At 43.0% G+C, this 17,497-nt stretch overlaps 1 protein-coding gene and 1 long non-coding RNA gene across 2 annotated transcripts in view; one reads left to right on the forward strand and one right to left on the reverse strand.

The window, feature by feature from the left end:
* PRKCE (protein kinase C epsilon) overlaps window positions 1–17,497 on the forward strand; it is a 546,248-nt gene that overhangs the window by 132,025 nt on the left and 396,726 nt on the right. The gene's annotated exons all lie outside the window — the stretch shown is intronic.
* LOC129623012 (uncharacterized) lies at window positions 12,469–14,680 on the reverse strand. The gene is made up of 3 exons (XR_008700249.1): window positions 14,541–14,680; window positions 13,858–13,954; window positions 12,469–12,605 (listed from the first exon to the last, which is right to left on the reverse strand). It is a non-coding gene; the product is annotated as an uncharacterized LOC129623012 (long non-coding RNA).

The raw sequence follows: 17,497 nt of genomic DNA on the forward strand, positions 1-17,497 counted from the left end.
TCCTAAAGCTTGCAGCTGTGTCTCAGAGGCTTTGTTTTGTTACACAAAGCAGAGCCTTTGAAACAGGTGCAGGGGGCTCAATCTACTTTCCCGTGGCTGATCTTTACAGCAGTCCAGTGAGGTAGGTACCTGAATGCCCATGGACAAATGAGGAAATCAAGGTTCAGAAAGGCTAAGTCACTTAACTGTGTAGTAGGCCTCCTAGGTAGTATGTGCTTTATGGCTTGTTTTCCTCTATCAGTGTACTATCTATACACAAGTGGCAAAGTGTTGTCAGGTCCTGGCCATCTTGCAGAGAGGGCAGCCCTTGAGCCCAGCTCAGGGCTCGGATTTGAAAGTCTGAATGGGAGGAGAACGTTTGGTGAATGAGGGCACAGGAGGGGCACTGCGAGGGGGCTGTCCCTAGGCAAGGAATGGCAGCCAGTCTAGAGCCGAGCCTTGTGTCCTGGATGGAGGTCCAGGATACAGAGCCCTTGTGAGCTAGGCTGGGGGCTCAGGGAGGCACTGTGTCTACTCCCACACTGCATCTGTACATTGAGAAGTAGGACATATTTGATGGAAGAAACTGAAACAGTGCAGAAGCATGTAAAGTAAAAAAAAAGAGTATCTCCCTCTAGTTCCATCCTCCCCACAAAACAGAATTGATAAAAGCTTGGTGTATATGATTTCAGGAGATTTCCTATGTTTATAAACTTATATAGACAAATATGCCCATTCATATACACATAAATTAATACATGTGTATGTAGTATGAGTTATTTTAAATTGGATTATTTTAACTACAGTTTTAAAATCTCATTAAAAACTCTATATTATCCCATGGGAATATTACTCATTACTGTAACTCATTTTTTAGCATTTTGAAAGCCTTTTACAATGGAAGACTTTAAATGTATATGAAAAAGCAGTATAATGAATGTACTCTGCCAGCTTCAATATTTGTCAGTGTATGGCCAATCTTGTCTTACCTCTCCCTCTCTCCAAAGTTTCCTTACAACTGGATTATTTTATCTTATATTTTAATTTTTGTAAATACTAATAACAGTCTTTTATTACTTACATTCCTATAATAGTAATAGCAACATATTTCGCAAAGAGTCAGACACGACTGAGCGACTGAACTGAACTGTACTTACATATATTTTATTCAAGGACCTCAAAGTCATTGTATCAAACAATGTGGTGTTGGAAGCCCAAGATTCCACAGCATATTAAGTCTACTTAGTTATGGCACAGGAAATAGATTCCCAGCAACAGACCCAAAGTAAATGGCTCAAAGAGACAAGCCTACTTTTCTTACGGTTTGTAATTTTTTGAATCTCCAAATTTACCACTTGTATCCCACCATACATACAACACTGAGTCCAGGTAAAAATTATTTTTACATGTTAGGAATAAGATGAGGACCAAATGGACAATTAATTTTTTTTTGTATTTTAGCCATCCATCTTTGAAAAGCACATGGTGGAATGCCAGAAGTGGCTTTTTAATAATGCAACTTTACACATTATTGATTTATGATAATCATGGCCAAGATACCCTTGGGTAGAAGAGAACATTTTACACTGGAATGACATATATTAAATATGATGGAGTCGTATCTTTGAGCACACATACATTTAACACAAAAGCAGGAGTGCATCAATTCACTGAAGGTCAGACTTTTAGTCTTTAAAGGAACGGAGGTTTCTGTTTCCTTTCTGTTTCTATTTCTAAGGTAGAGGGTTTAACTCTATTTTAGAGTTTAACTGAAAGACGCAATTTAATATAGTTTAAAATGACTTTCTGTGGAATCCACGGACGTGTCAGGGCCACTGGAGTGGCGCTAAGGTCAGTGTGGTAAGCCCACCGCATGAGAGGAAGGGATCCCTGAGTTGCTCAGCTCTTGACTCAGGGCACAAAGCACAGCTTTTCTTGGTCAGGGACCCAGGGTGTGTATTCTGAGCATTTTATTTCTTATACACATTTCCAACACTATTTGAAAAGCAATTTATTTTTGGATAATATGGTCAAGGTTTCTATCTTTCAGTCCAATATGGAGCTAAGTTAGCTCTTCTTGTGTCCTTCTTTACTTTGGAGGATATATAATATACATTTATGTTTGCCAGAAGTTCATTAGCCTGAAAAACATTGATGATATGAGGGTTTTAGTATAATCTTCTGGGTGCAAATGTATAGCTTACTCATAGCCTATTAATGACATTTTATGCCCTTACTGTGCCCACATATGAAGATAGAGACTGAAGCCAGAGAGATGCTGTCTTAGCTTTGGTCAACCTGAATTATTTTGAAGAATTTTCCAGACATCATACATTTCATCTGTAAATATGTCTGTATCTACCTCAAAAGATAAGAGCACTTTAAAAAAGTAATCAAGATGCCATTACCACATTAAAGAAAATATGAACTCCTTTATATCATCAAATATCTAGTCAATGTTCAAATTTTTCCAATTGTCTTACAAACTTTTTAGGAGCTAATGTGTTTGCATCATGATTCAAATAAGGTCCATATATTGCATTTGGTTGATTTTTTAAAAGTCTCTTTCCATTCATAGATTTCTATTGTCTTCTTTTCCTTTTTTGGTTTTTGCTATGTATTTGTTGAAGAAATGGGGCTTCCTTGGTGGCTCAGTGATAAAGAATCCACCTGCCAATCCAGGAGACACAGGTTGGATCCCTGGGTTTGGGAAGATCCCCTGGAGAATGAAATGGATTTGCCCTGTAAAGTTTCCTGTATTCTGAATTCTGCTGATTATATCCCCAAGGTGTCTTTTAACCTGTTCCTCTGTTCCTATATTTCTTTCTTTTAAAAATTTATTTATTTTAATTGGAGGCTAATTACTTTACAATATTGTGGTGATTTTTGCCATACATTCACATGAATCTACATTTCTTAACAGATGGTTAGTTTTAGGGGCTAGAGCAGGATCAGATTTGATTTCTTGGCAAAAGGGCTAGAGCTCCTTAGGTATGGAGATGACCAGGAGCAAGAGTGGTGGCTTTAGGAAAGAAGGGCCTCCAAGACTCAACCCCTTGTTTTGCTCTTCCTACATGCAGGTGGGAGACAAAGGGCAAGGGTGCCCCCGAACTTCTGTAGGGTTGGCTTCCAGGATGCTCAGTTGCTGGCAGGGGTGTGGTTTGCATTTCATCAGCACCTTCCATGAGGGGCATCTGGGGCCATCAGATCCCATCATCTGACTGGCAGCTGGCTCTCAGATGATAGAATAAGCCATCCATCATCTATGGAAGTTTATGGCTTCCTCCTCCCATGGTTTTGCCCTGGCTTTCTTCCCTTCTTCCTATATGTAGTAGGTCACCACTTAAATGCACACACACATACTCATAAACATACACACACACCACCATAAACACAAATTTCTTTCCTCTTCTCAACCCGATCATCCAGTTGACACTGCTGAGCCACTGAGGACAGCTTAACTGTCTCAGCTCAGAGCTGGGAAAAATCTGGAAGTGTTTGCAGACATTGCTCGTGCTCTTGAAATGCTTTACACATCACATCACAAACTCCTACAGAAGGATCACTTAATTTAGAAATTAAATGACAATCCCTGAATCCTGCTTCCCACCTCATCCCCAGAAGCCCATCTTTAGCCACATTTTTCTTTGTTTTTGGGGGGCAACACCACACAGCATGTGGGATCTTAGTTCTTCGACCAGGAGTTGAACCCCTGCCCCCTGCAGTGGAAGCATGGCCTATTAACCACTGGACTGCCAAGGAAGTCCCTAGCCACGTTTTTCTTAAATGATCATTCCCAGCTTTTTAATACCTTTGATCAGCTTCCCCTCCCTCTACCATTGAAATCAACTCCTTTTCTTAAAGACAGTTTGTTTGTTATTTTCTATTCATCAAAGGCATGGGACCAGAGCAGCTCACCACCAGCAGTTAATATGGGGCTTTCACAATGACATAGTATTAAAGCAACTAAACTTGACTGGAGAACCCTGGACCAGGTTATCTGGTCCAGGGTTCTGCCTGATCCATCCCCTTCTAAGTCCCTTCACTTAAAAGGAAAATATCATCTGAATCTTAGATGGGTTATATTATCCCTCAGAATCAATAAGTAATAAGTAAGGTGAGGTTTGGGGCTAGGCTTTGATTATGTCTGTTTGAGCATTACAAAAAGCCTTATATTTTGTTAGGTTTACCCACAAGGTAAGGGCTTCACAGGTGGTGCTAGTGGTAAAGAATCTGCCTACAGTGCAGGAGACCCGGGTTCGATCCCTGAGTTGAAAAGATCCCCTGGAGGAGGAAATGGCAACCCACTCCAGTATTCTTGCCTGGAGAATCCTGTGGACATAGGAGCCTGGTGGGCTACAGTCCACAGGATTGCAAAGAGTGGAACATGACTGAAGTGACTTAGCATAGCATAGGACCCACAAGGTAAAGTCCATAGTAAAGGACATCTTTCATATATGCAGCTTATGAACTGGGGATTATTTAAATATGCCATAGAAACTTTTTTTTCCCTGACCTCATCACATGGCATGTGGAACCTTAGCCACGACTGGAGAAAGCCCACACAGCAACGAAAACACAGCACACAGAAAAATAAATAAGGAAATAAATAAATAATTAAAAGAAAAGAAAGAAAACACATGCCAACCTGCGGGTGAAGGTTTGCTGAGTTTTCCCTCTCTGTATATTTGTGTGTCTGTGTTTGTGTGCATGAGCATGTGTTCACATATTCAATCCCTGTGGCCAGGGATTGAGCCCACGTCTCCTGCATTAGAAGCATGGAGTCTTAACCACTGGACTGCCAGGGAAGTCCCACTGTAGAAACTCTTTGAGCTGAGTTAAGGGAGGGATACTTCCTTGAATAGGTTACCAGTGCTTCACCAGGCCTCTTCTTATTGTCTTTTTGTTCTTATCCTTCTTCTGAGTCTAGTGTGACAACCACTCACAGGCTCAGCTGCCCACTCCCTGGGAATCTGTGCTGATTTGGGGGACTGTCTTCACATCCTTGCATGGTGGCAGTGTGTTTTAATGAAACAAGCCCAAGACAGACTTAGGTTCAAGTTCTGAGTCCCTCCTTGGTAGCAGTGTGGTATCTGAGCAAGTCATTTAGGTCATGAACCTCAGTTTCTTTATCTCTAAAATGGGCTGACAGTCCCAATCCCAGGACTGGTGTGGCCATTCCAGGCTGTACACCTCCAGTCCTTGTCATATACCACATGCTTAATAAATGGTTGCCATTGTAACTGTGGAGAGGCAGAGATGAATCCAGCCTTCAGGGAAGTGGGGATGAGAGAGATCAAAGATAGAAGGCCAGTGTTTTCAGGATAATGTATGCTTTTGTTTGACCCTGAGATTTGGGAAAGATGGTTGTTTTTTTATGAACTACCCACTTTTTCCTTCACAAGCTAAAGACTGAATTGAGATAATCCGCTCTTTGTCATATAACCTCTTGAGTTATTTTGTTTGATTACATGTATATGTATATGTATATGTAATCAAACAAAATAACTCAAGAGGTTATATGACAAAGAGCGGATTATCTCAATTCAGTCTTTAGCTTGTGAAGGAAAAAGTGGGTCGGAGAAAGCAATGGCACCCCACTCCAGTACTCTTGCCTGGAAGGCTGCAGTCCATGGGGTCGCTGAGGGTCGTACACGACTGAGTGACTTCACTTTCACTTTTCACTTTCACGCAATGGAGAAGGAAATGGCAACCCACTCCAGTGTTCTTGCCTGGAGAATCCCAGGGACGGGGAAGCCTGGTGGGCTGCTGTCTATGGGGTCGCACAGAGTCGGACACGACTGAAGTGACTTAGCATAGCATAGCATAGCATACACATATGTACACATGCTCACACACACACACATACACAGAGAGGGAAAACTCAGCAAACCTTCACCTGCAGGTTGGCATGTGATTTCATTTTTTTTTTTTTTTTTTCAATTTCTTTCTGTCTTTCTTTTTTGGTGGGCTGGGTCTTTGTTACCGTGTGGGCTTTCTCCAGGTGTGGCAAGTGGGGGCTGCCCTCTATGTGGTGCACAGGCTTCTCATTGCTGTGGCTTCTCTTGTTGCGAAGTACGGGCTCAGTGGTTGTGGCACATGGGCTTAGTTGCCCCGTGGGATGTGGAATCCTCCTGGACCAAAGATTGAACCTATGCCCCCTGCATTGGCAGGTGGATTCTTAACCACTGGACCACCAGGCGAACCCCTGGCATGTGATTTCTGGCAACATGTTAGCCATGGTTTTCTCAGGTCTGAATCCAGAAAGCAAACTAGATAGGAAACAGTTCATAAGAAGTATGCCCTCGGTTGACCTACTTGGGTACTTCCTCTTTATTATTTCATTACTTTTTGTCCCGGCAAATTTTGCTCTTACAGTTTCAAGATAATCAATTTATTTTCATGTGCCTTCCCCATCCAAATTGGATTACAAATATAAATAGCCGTATGCTGGCCCTGGCGGCCAGCTTGTTCTCCCAGGCTGGTGGTTGGCAGCCTGGGTCCTCAGGCAGCCTGGGCTGTTTGTTTATTTTCAATTGAAACTGTAAGTGCTGGAATGTCTTCCCCCTCCTTCACACACAGCCATGTCAACACCCCCTTTGTTCCTTGGTTGCAGAGGACAAATACTTGGGGTTTTCAGTAGTTGTGGTAAGAATGCCAGTTTCCTCAGCATCATCCTGCTGGTTGCTGTCCTGTGGTTAGCCTTTTTATTTAAAGCATTTTCTAATCATTACATGCATTTTTGCACACATTTGCTGCACCCTGAAATCTGCACCCTGCAGTTTACCTTACTGTGGGTTTTCCTTCCAGGCATAGGAAAACACCAGGGTGTAATATAAGGGAAACAGGACAAGGACCCAGGTCAGGAATTGTGGTTTTCTTTCCTGGGGTTCAGCTTGGCCCTCATTGGGAATCTACTTCTATCTGCATTTATTTCACTTTGTGTCATCTTTGATTGTTTGGAAGTAGTTTTCTTGCTGTTTATTCCCACCTCCAGAGACAAGTAGAATTAATAGAACTCAAGTTAGGCTCTGGAGCTGGAACACCATTTTCCTTGGTCTTCTAGATGTAAGGATGTTCAGTAACCCATCCTGTTCTGTATTCACAGATGGTATGTCTCTTGGAGTGGTCCAGAACCACTGGCATTATCTTCCAGGAGCTTGGGAAGGTACAAACTCTTGAGCTCTATTCAGACTTGTAAAGTCTGAACTTCTAAGAATGGGACCCAGGATCTGTGATAAAAATTCACAGAAACAATGTTGGTCTGCATATAAAATGCCATCATTGAAGATATGGGGCTGCCACCATTTCTTTCTTTCTTTACCTTTAAGGCTATAACTGAATCTGTGGGCTTCCCTTATAGCTCAGTTGGTAAAGAATCAGCCTGCAATGCAGGAGACCCTGGTTTGATTCCTGGGTTGGGAAGATCTGCTGGAGAAGGGATAGGCTACCCACTCCAGTATTCTTGGGCTTCCCTGGTGGCTTAGCTGGTAAAGAATCTGCCTGCAATGCGGGAGACCTGGGTTCAATCCCTGGGTTGGGAAGATCCCCTGGAGAAGGGAAAGGCTACCCACTCCAGTATTCTGTCCTGGAGAATTCCATGGACTGTATAGTCCATGAGGTTGCAAAGAGTTGGACAAGACTGAGTGACTTTCATTTTCACTTTGAATCTGTAGGCAGTCACTTATACCTTCATCCACATGATTACCTCTATCTCTACTATCTTTTCTTTGATGCCAAGATAATTCTGCCCTTGCCCTTAAGGAGCTTAGGGTCTAGTTGAAGAGATAAGGTGTGTTCATATTAAAAGATAGGTAACAACAGAAGGCAAGGAAGGCTAAGTGCAAATGTGCAGCATAAACTTGATTTTACAGGAGAGGAGAATTACTGGCCTTGTGTGGGGTCCTGAGGAAGGGTGGTACAGGGCAAGAGGTAGGTGGGAGGTCCCTCAGAAGGAGCCATGTGAACAGCAGACCCACACTGGGGATGAGGGGCACACGTGGGTGGGAAGGAGCACTGAGCCTGACCAAAGGAGGAGGAAGAATTGGCTGGTTGTGAAGGAATGCTGGTCTAGGAGAAGACTTTTTATGGGGAGCTTAAAAAATAATCAGATTAGTTGAGATTTAGGGGAGAAAATTTGGCAGATCAATGCTATAATCTGCATCATGTTGGGATTTGCAAAGTCAGAGCCCAATTTCCTAATTTGGCCTCTTCCCCTTTTGTTAGTTCAGGGTGCCCCGAATGGTAGGTCTCATTCCATTGGAAGCTCTGGAGAAGACTGTAGATAAAGGCAGGGTGTTCCATGACTGAAAAAATTCTTTTTATTATGAAAAGTTTCAAACACATACAAAAGAATAACATTATCTAATAAACTTTTATTGAACAATGAAAAAGCCATCAACATGAAGTTCAAGAATAGAAAAAACTAATCTATGAGGATGGAAATGAAAATGATAGTTGCCTCTGGTCATCAGGAGAGATTGAGTGGAAGGGCATGAGAGAACTTTCTGGGATACTGATAATGTTTTTTGCCTTAACTGGGCCATTGGTGACATGGTGTTTCCATTTGCAAAACAGCCAACTGTGCACTTAACACCTGGGCATTGCACTTCATATAATTCTAACTCCAAAAAATGATTTTTCTTCCTTTCTCCTAGTGTTCTTTCAGTCCTTCTGATCATATCAAGGAAACACCCTCAGGTTGGGGCCAATGTGTCAGTGATCCGTGTGTGCTGAGTCGCTTCAGTCATGTCTGACTCTGTGCAACCCTGTCCATGGAATTCTCCAGGCAAGAATACTGGAGTGGGCTGCCATGCCCTCCTCCAGGGGATCTTCCAGACCCAGGGGTCAAAGCTACATCTCTTGTGTCTCCTGCATTGGCAGGCAGTTTTTTTTTTTTAACCACTGGCACCACCTGAGAAGCCCCTGGAGTGTCAGTTTAGTTCAGCTCGGTCACTCAGTCGTGTCTGACTCTTTGTGACCCATGGACTGCAGTACACCAGGCTTCCCTGTCCATCACCAACTCCCAGAGTTTACTCAAACTCATGTCCATCATGTCGGTGATGCCATTCGACCATCTCATCCCCTGTCATTCCCTTCTCCGCTCGCCTTTAATCTTTCCCAGAATCAGGGTCTTTTCAAATGAGTCAGATCTTCACCTCAGGTGGCCAAAGTATTGGAGTTTCAGCTTTAGCATCAGTCCTTCCAATGAATATTCAGGACTGATTTCCTTTAGGATGGACTGGTTGGATCTCCTTGCTGTCCAAGGGACTCTCAAGGGTCTTCTCCAACACCACAGTTCAAAAGTATCAATTGTTCGGCGCTCAGCTTTCTTTGTAGTCCAACTCTCATATCCATACATTACTACTGGAAAAACCAAAGCTTTGACTGGATGGACCTTGGTGGCAAAGTAATGTGTCTGCTTTTTAATATGCTGTCTAGGCTGGTCATAGCTTTTCTTCCAAAAAGCAAGCGTCTTTTAATTTCATGACTGCATTCACCATCTGCAATGATTTTGGAACCCAAGAAAATAAAGTCTGTCACTGTTTCCATTGTTTCCCCATCTATGTGCCATGAAGTGGTGGGACCTGATGCCAGGATCTTAGTTTTCTGAATGTTGAGATTTAAGCAAAAATTTTCACTTTCCTCTTTCACTTTCATCAAGAGGCTCTTTCGTTCTTCGCTTTCTGCCATAAGGTTGGTGCCATCTGCATATCTGAGGTTATTGATATTTCTTCCAGCAATCTTGATTCCAGCTTGTGCTTCATCTAGCCTGGTATTTCATGTGATGTACTCTGCATATAAGTTAAATAAGCGGGGTGACAAGGTATAGCTTTGACATACTCCTTTCCTGATTTGGAACAACTCTGTTGTTTCATGTCCAGTTCTAACTGTTGCTTCTTGACCTGCATAAAGATTTCTCAGGAGGCAGGTAAGGTGGTCTGGTATTCCCATCTCTTTAAGAATTTTCCACAGTTTGTTGTGATCCACACAGTCAAAGGTTTGGCATAGTCGATAAAGCAAAAGTAGGTGTTTTTCTGGAAGTCTCTTGCTTTTTCAATGATCCAGTGGATGCTGGCAATTTGATCTCTGGTTCTTTTGCCTTTTCTAAATCCAGTTTGAACATCTGGAAGTTCACGGTTCATGTACCGTTGAAGCCTGGCTTGGAGAATTTTGAGCATTACTTTGCTAGCCTGTGAGATAAGTGCAATTATGCAGTAGTTTGAACATTCTTTGGCATTGCCTTTCTTTGGGATTGGAATGAAAACTGACTTTTCCAGTCCTGTGACCACTGCTGAATTTTCCAGATTTGCTGGCATGTTGAGTGCAGCACTTTCACAGCATCATCTTTTAGGATCTGAAATAGCTCAACTGGAATTCCATCATCTCCACTGGCTTTGTTTGTAGTGATGCTTCCTAAGGCCCACTTGACTTTGCATTCCAGGATGTCTGGCTCTAGGTGAATGATCACACCATCATGGTTATGTGGGTCATGAAGATCTTTTTTGTATAGTTCTTCTGTGTATTCTTGCCACCTCTTCTTAAAATCTTCAGCTTCTGTTAGGTCCATACCATTTCTGTCCTATATTGTGCCCTTCTTTGCATGAAATGTTCCCTTGGTATCTCTGATTTTCTTGAAGAGATCTCTAGTCTTTCTCATTCTGTTATTTTCCTCCACTACTTTGCATTGATCACTGAGGACAGCTTTCTTATTTCTCCTTGTTATTTTTTGGAACTCTGCATTCAGATGGGTCTATCTTTCCTTTTCTCCTTTGCCTTTAGTTTCTTTTCTTTTCTCAGCTATTTGTAAGGCTTAGTCAGACAACCATTTTGCCTTTTTGCATCTCTTTTTCTTGGGGATGGTTTTGTTCACTTCCTCCTGTACAATGTCATGAACCTCCATCCATAGTTCTTCAGGCACTCTGTCTATCAGATCTAATCCCTTGAGTCTATTTGTCACTTCCACTTTGTAATCGTAAGGTATTTGATTTAGGTCAAACCTGAATGGTCTGGTGGTTTTCCCTACTTTCTTCAACTTAAGTCTGAATTTGGCAATAAGGAGTTCATGATCTGAGCCACAGTCAGCTCCCACTCTTGTTTTTGCTGACTGTATAGAACTTCTCCATCTTTGGCTGCTAAGAATATAATCAATCTGATTTCAGTATTGACCATCTGGTGATGTCCATGTGTAGTCTTGTGTTATTGGAAGAGGGTGTTTTCTATGACCAGTGCATTCTCTTGGCAAAATTCTGTTATTCTTTGACCTGCTTTGTTTTGTATTCCAAGGCCAAATTTGCCTGTTACTCCAGGTAGCTCTTGACTTCCTACTTTTGCATTCCAGTCCCCTATAATGAAGAGGACATTAGTTCTAGAAGGTCTTGTAGGTCTTCATAGAACCATTCAACTTCAGCTTCTTCAGCATTACTGGTTGGGGCATAGACTTGGATTACTATGATATTGAATGGTTTGCCTTGGAAATGAACAGAGATCATTCTGCTGTTTTTGAGTTTGCATCCAAGTACTGCATTTTGGACTCCTTTGTTGACTATGATGGCTACTCCATTTCTTCTAAGGGATTCTTGCCCATAGTAGTAGATATAATGGTTATCTGAGTTAAATTCACCCATTCCAGTCCAAAAGTTCACTGATTCCTAAAATGTCGACATTCACTCTTGTCATCTCCTGTTTGACCACTTCCAATTTGCCTTGATTCATGGACCTAACATTCCAGGTTCCTATGCAATATTGCTCTTTACAGTACTGGACTTTACTTCCATCATCTGTTACATCCACACCTGAGTGTTGTTTTTGCTTTGGATCTGTCTCTTCATTCTTTCTGGTGTTATTTCTCCACTGATCTCCAGTAGCATATTGGGCACCTACCAACCTGGGGATTTCATCTTTCAGTGTCATACCTTTTTGCCTTTTCATACTGTTCATGGGGTTCTCAAGGCAAGAATACTGAAGTGGTTTGCCAATCCCTTCTCCAGTGGAACACGTTTTGCCAGAACTCTTTGCCATGACCTGTCTGTCTTGGGTGGCCCTACACAGCATGGCTCATAGTTTCATTGTCAGTAACACTTCTGTAATATTTATCTCCCTTTGAAAACTTAGGAAGTCCTTGGAAGAATATTGTTTTGTGTTCATTGCATAAAAAATAATTATTTATAGCCAATGATACTAGTCTTACTAAGTAGTATGATAATGCTCTTCTTCAGAAATAAAATATTTAAGAAAAAGAGGTAAGTGGTAAGGATAGAGAGTGAAAACCATGGGCGGAGGTGCCTGGCAGCCATTTGAGGACCACTGATGAGATGGGAAGTCACAGTGTCAGGGCCCCCTTGCTGGGCAGATGGGAGGGGTCTTACTGAAAAGTGCTCTATTCTTATTCAGTGTCACTCAGACATTACTTGTTGAGTTTGATTTTGTTTTCAGAACTCCAGGTGTTAATTTTCTGCAGAGCCAGTGGCATGGAGAGACAGCCATTGACATCAGGGGGTTGGGGAATCTGTGGGAAGCTGGAGGAACAGCAGATGTCAGTGGTTCAACCAGAAACAAAACTCTGACCTCTGCTTCACAAGCTGCACCCGGTAGCTGGCAGTGGCTGGGAGTCCTGGCCATGCTGCCTGTTGGAATAATGAATATAGAGACAGCGTCATGATGTTTCCTTGAACCATCTCCCTGCTCACCTGTGACTGTGCCCAGTACCTTCTAGGGATCGGCTGAAGGGGCAGGAATAGGTTATGACCTAGCTGCCTTGGTGCTGCCCAGGGACTGAGAGTCTCACAGCCCTGCTGGGTCATCGTAGGGCCAAGTAGATACCCTTTCTCTCCAGCAAGCTGAGGCCTCCACTGACACCTGCTGGGATCTTTGTTGAAATAAATAATGTACAGGGAACATGGCTTGTGGTCCTCCAGTGACTTATTTATGCCCTGTGCTGCTCCTGTCCTCTGGATTCCAGGGAGTCCGGGCTTGCTAGGACTGCCCAGTGTCTCTCTGTATCTGGCCATATGGTAGAATTCATCCCACATCCCTGGGGGTGGAGGGGGATCACAGTGAAGAAACAGTTCAAGTGACAGGTGCTGTTTAACCACCTTCCAGGGGTTCCTAGAAAACTGTCGCATCAGTGAAGTGTGTGTCCCTACCACATCTTCTGTCTGTACAGCGTCATCACTCCCCACTCTGTCTCTCTCTGCCTACTGCTTGTATCTCCTTTTAGCCATTTTATTTTTAGATTTCATCTGCTCATGACCCACTTCACTGCAGTAAGACTAGGTAGATCCAAGGAGGCTGCTTCCAGGAATGGGACAGGTCTTCAGGGCATGATCTGGGTAATCTTGGGTGCTGGAGGTTCAATGTTGAAGGCAGAGTATTTAGTGTGAGAAGTCAGAGGTGGGGGCTGTGGCAAGTGTCTAACTTCATTATTAGTAGCAGCAAACCTTCTTGGGGGGTTCCCATGTGGCAGGTGGGCTTGAAGTGTTTTGTGCACCCTCTAGGCCTCCTAATCTTCCAACAAGCCAGCAAGGCAGCCACTGCCATTGCCTCTGCTTTACAGGTGTGGAAACTGAGGGCTCAGGCAGCTTAAGTCACTTGAACAAAATGACATTGTGATAGTAGAGCAGGATTCAAGCCCAGGCATTCTGGTTTCTGAGCCTCATAAGTAACCATGAGGCAATTTTACCTCAAACTCATCTGTTCATAGTGATCACTTGAGGCTTTGGTTCACGTGATAAAACCCAGGTGATTTCAACAGGAACTAGGACCCCATGGGTTTTGGAACCTGCACATCCAATAGAGGCAGGCCTTTAGTGAATTACCCACTGATGGGTTTAGAAAATTCTGCCAGGGCATTAGGAAGTGAGGTGTGTTCCCCCCTACCTGGGAGGAGTCCGCTGTGGTTTGTACACTTTGCTGGAGCAAGGGTGCTGGCGGGCGCTTCTTGATGTCTGTGTGCTAATAAACCTAGACTTAGGAGCTGGTCAAAATGAGATTCAAGATACAAGAGCTCGATTAGCAGACACAGATAGGCTTGAGGATGGATGTGGGGAACAAATAAAAAGCCCCACATCCTGTTAAGAATAAAATGTTAAGAGGGGGTTCTCAGCTGTACCAGAATAGCAGCTGGGGGCTCCACACTAGCAGTCAACACTGGGCAGCGTTGGCCACACAGTAGGACTGAGCCTCTGGGTAGGGATCTGGGGTGAGGGGCCTGGAAGTCCTTGCCAAATGGCTTCCTAACTAGGTGTTTCATGGAATTTTGATGGGAGGGAGTAGTAACAAGACTTTGGTCCTTCGGTCTTGGGTGCCCCATTTTATCTTTGTAATATATTGTGTTCCATATTTCATTGTTGGGGGCAGGGAGGATGTGAAAACCAGGGCCTTACAGTATAAACAGAAATGGGCTGATGAATTGGCTAAGTGGTTGGGATTCAGGTATTATCCATCCCAGGACTTTGCATTTAAAAGAACTGTCTGAATTGTGGTTAGTGTGGACATTCTCAGCAAGGAATGGCAGGCATGGAGACCCTGTGCATTGGAGCTACATTTAATGGGAGGCCCACCTAGAGCAATCAGGTTCTACCAGCCAGGAAGGATGCCCCAGGGCTCAGCTGCGCCTGTTTTCAGTGAAAGCTCAGAGGACTGTGTCTGTGCCCTGGTACCTAGAAAGCCCAAGCATCAGGAGCATCCATGACCATTTCCCTGTCTCAGATCTCACTGTCTCCTGACTCCCATAGGGAGGCAGATCTCTTCTTGGTCAAGCTGAAGCTCTTTATGCTAAAAGGTCTCCTACAGAAGTCTGTGGCTATCTGGGAGCTTCAGGAAATGAGTCATTCCAGGTGGCAGCAATTAACAAATAGCTCAAGTTACCCCTTCTATCATACTTGCTGTTTATTATTACTATTTTTGAGGGAAGTCATCACCTATATTTCAGCTTCTATAGCCAGGTTATCATGAGCATAATTTAACTTGTTCTGAGTGACTCTGGACTATTCTTAGGATTATCAGTGATGTAGCACCTTGATGTCCTCAGTGCCCTTTCATTAATGAACCCTGACTTTCATGCTTTTTTTTGTGCTGTGTCTAGTGATTTCAGTTTTTCTGTCTCTTCCCTATTAGCACTCACTTCTCACTGCAGCCAGGGGATCCGCTGCTAATAGTCTGTCTCCTCTTTTCTACCTGCCCCCTCTATCACTTCTAATTTGTGTGATTCTAATCTGCTGTTGGTTTAGAAACCAGATAAATGATTTTGTTTCAACAGTGTGTGAAATGAAATGAACAAACTGCCCATGAGGACCCAAGGGATACTCAGCCTGAAAGGGATATATGTGGGCATCATGACATCAAATTCGGTTGTTCACTCAGATGCCTTTATTACTTATTTCCTATTTAAGGTAGGCAAACCATTGCTGTTCTTTGGATTTTTAGACCTGGAGAAATGTCTGAAGATAGATTTCCTATCTGTCTTTGTGTGTTTAAGGATAACTGAATCAGAGAGGCGCAGTGACTTAGACTAGTGGTCCTCAACCATGAATGAATTCTCAAATAATTTTCAAATGTCAAGGCTCAGCCCCATCCTGTACTAATTCAGGATCATTGGGGAGGTGAGTCCCAGCCATTGATGTTTTAAAATTTTTTCTTCGGATTCTAATATGCAACCAAGATGAAGAATCACTAACTTAAAGTTCTGCAAAAGCATCACACCGAAGACCCGTCTTACCTTAAGACCGGTCTGCCCATGAGAACCACCTGGAGGAGGCAGGAACAGTTGAGGGTACCCCCTACTGCCAGATATTTCTAATGAGCAGTCAGGGTTGAGAATCACTGCTTTAAGATATTTTGCCAGCAATATTGCTGTTTATAAATCTGTGTTTTCTAAAAGGCTTGGATATCTTTTTTTTTTTTTAATGTATCAGTGTCTTTCTGAAGGCAGAGACAACCTTTGTCTTTAGATTAGCTTTAAAAATCGAACACCCAAATGGTAGCATTTGCTCATATTAGAGGGATAGGAAGGAAAGGAGAACTTTGATCAACCACCTGGGATGCCACAAATTTGTCTCTGATCTTGAAAGTGGAAATCCCAAGAGCAGCCATGAATTACAGATCTGGCAGGGCTCCCAAATCGTTTGTGGATCAGCTTTTGTGATGGCCGCCTTGTAACTAGGTCTTCAGAGTTTTCTCCTGTGTATGTTTATATTTGCAAAAATACACATATCCATAAATGACAGCATCATCCTTCAGGCTTCAGTTCAGATGTGCAGCTGAATGAGGAATGCTAAAGAGATAAATCAATGCAACAAAATTCTCCATTATCGCTAGAGAGCAGTGGTTTAAACCAGGCTTCAGCGGGAAGGATCCTGTGAATCTGTGTGAGGGGGCCAGAATGTGAGAAAACTTGCAGGATGTGCTGAGAAAAAACACACACGTGTGTGTTCCAATCTCACAGTTTTTGATTCTCAAATTCACTATTGAGCTTGTGATATATTTAGCCCTGTTATCAGTGCCTAGAACAGGTTTTCAAGGCTTGTAGGATGTATCTATTAAAATAACCTATGTGACTGAGCAGCTTCTCACTATAACATTGTTGTTCCACTGAAACACAATGAGAGGAAATGGGACTCCAGGAAATGGCCATTATATCAGGGGATCCAAAGCAGCACAGGCCACTCCAGTATTTACACACATTCTGGCCATTGTGCTTGCAACCTTGGGTTAACCTTCTACTTTTTTCTGTTCCTTTTGAATCTTCTGCAGACTTTGAAGGCTGTCATGCTTGAGGAGGGATGTACTAAGCTTTGGGCATTGGGAAATTGATTTGTGAACACACTTTGTATCTCTTTCTGTGCCTTCCTTGGACGTTTTCAAGGTTGCTGATTTTTTAGCCAAACAGCTGACTTTTGTGGCCCAGATGGTAGTGATCATGGTTGGGGGGTGGGGGTGGGAAAGGGATTGGGGGACTATCCCAGAAGACATGAGACTTGTACTAGATTCAAGACCTCTATAAAAGCATCTATTAAAAAACAAATATACATTTGACTATATGCATATAGTGAAAGCTGTACTTTTTCCAGTAGTCATGTACAGATGTGAGGTTGGACCATGAAGACGGCTGAGTGCCGAAAGATTTGATGCTTTCAAGTTGTGGTGCTGAAGAAGACTCTTGAGAGTCCCTTGGACAGCAAGGAGATCAAACGAGTTAATCCTAAAGGAAATCAACCTTGAATATTCATTGGAAGGACTGATGCTAAAGCTGAAGCTCCAATACTCTGGCCACCTCATGTGAAGAACCAACTCATTGGAAAAGATGTGGATGCTGGGAAAGACTGAAGGCGAAAGGAGAAGAGGGGTGCAGAGGCTGAAGTGGTTAGATAGCATTGCCGGATCAATGGACATGAGTCTGAGCAAACTCCAGGACACAGTGAAGGACAGGAAAGCCTGGTGTGTTGTAGTCCATGAGGTCAGAAAGTGTTGGGCATGACTTAATGACTGAATAACAGCAGCAATAAAAGCATCTTAGCCT

The sequence above is a fragment of the Bubalus kerabau genome, chromosome 11 (genome assembly GCF_029407905.1).
Source record: "Bubalus kerabau isolate K-KA32 ecotype Philippines breed swamp buffalo chromosome 11, PCC_UOA_SB_1v2, whole genome shotgun sequence".
Classification (NCBI taxonomy): Eukaryota; Metazoa; Chordata; class Mammalia; order Artiodactyla; family Bovidae; genus Bubalus; species Bubalus kerabau.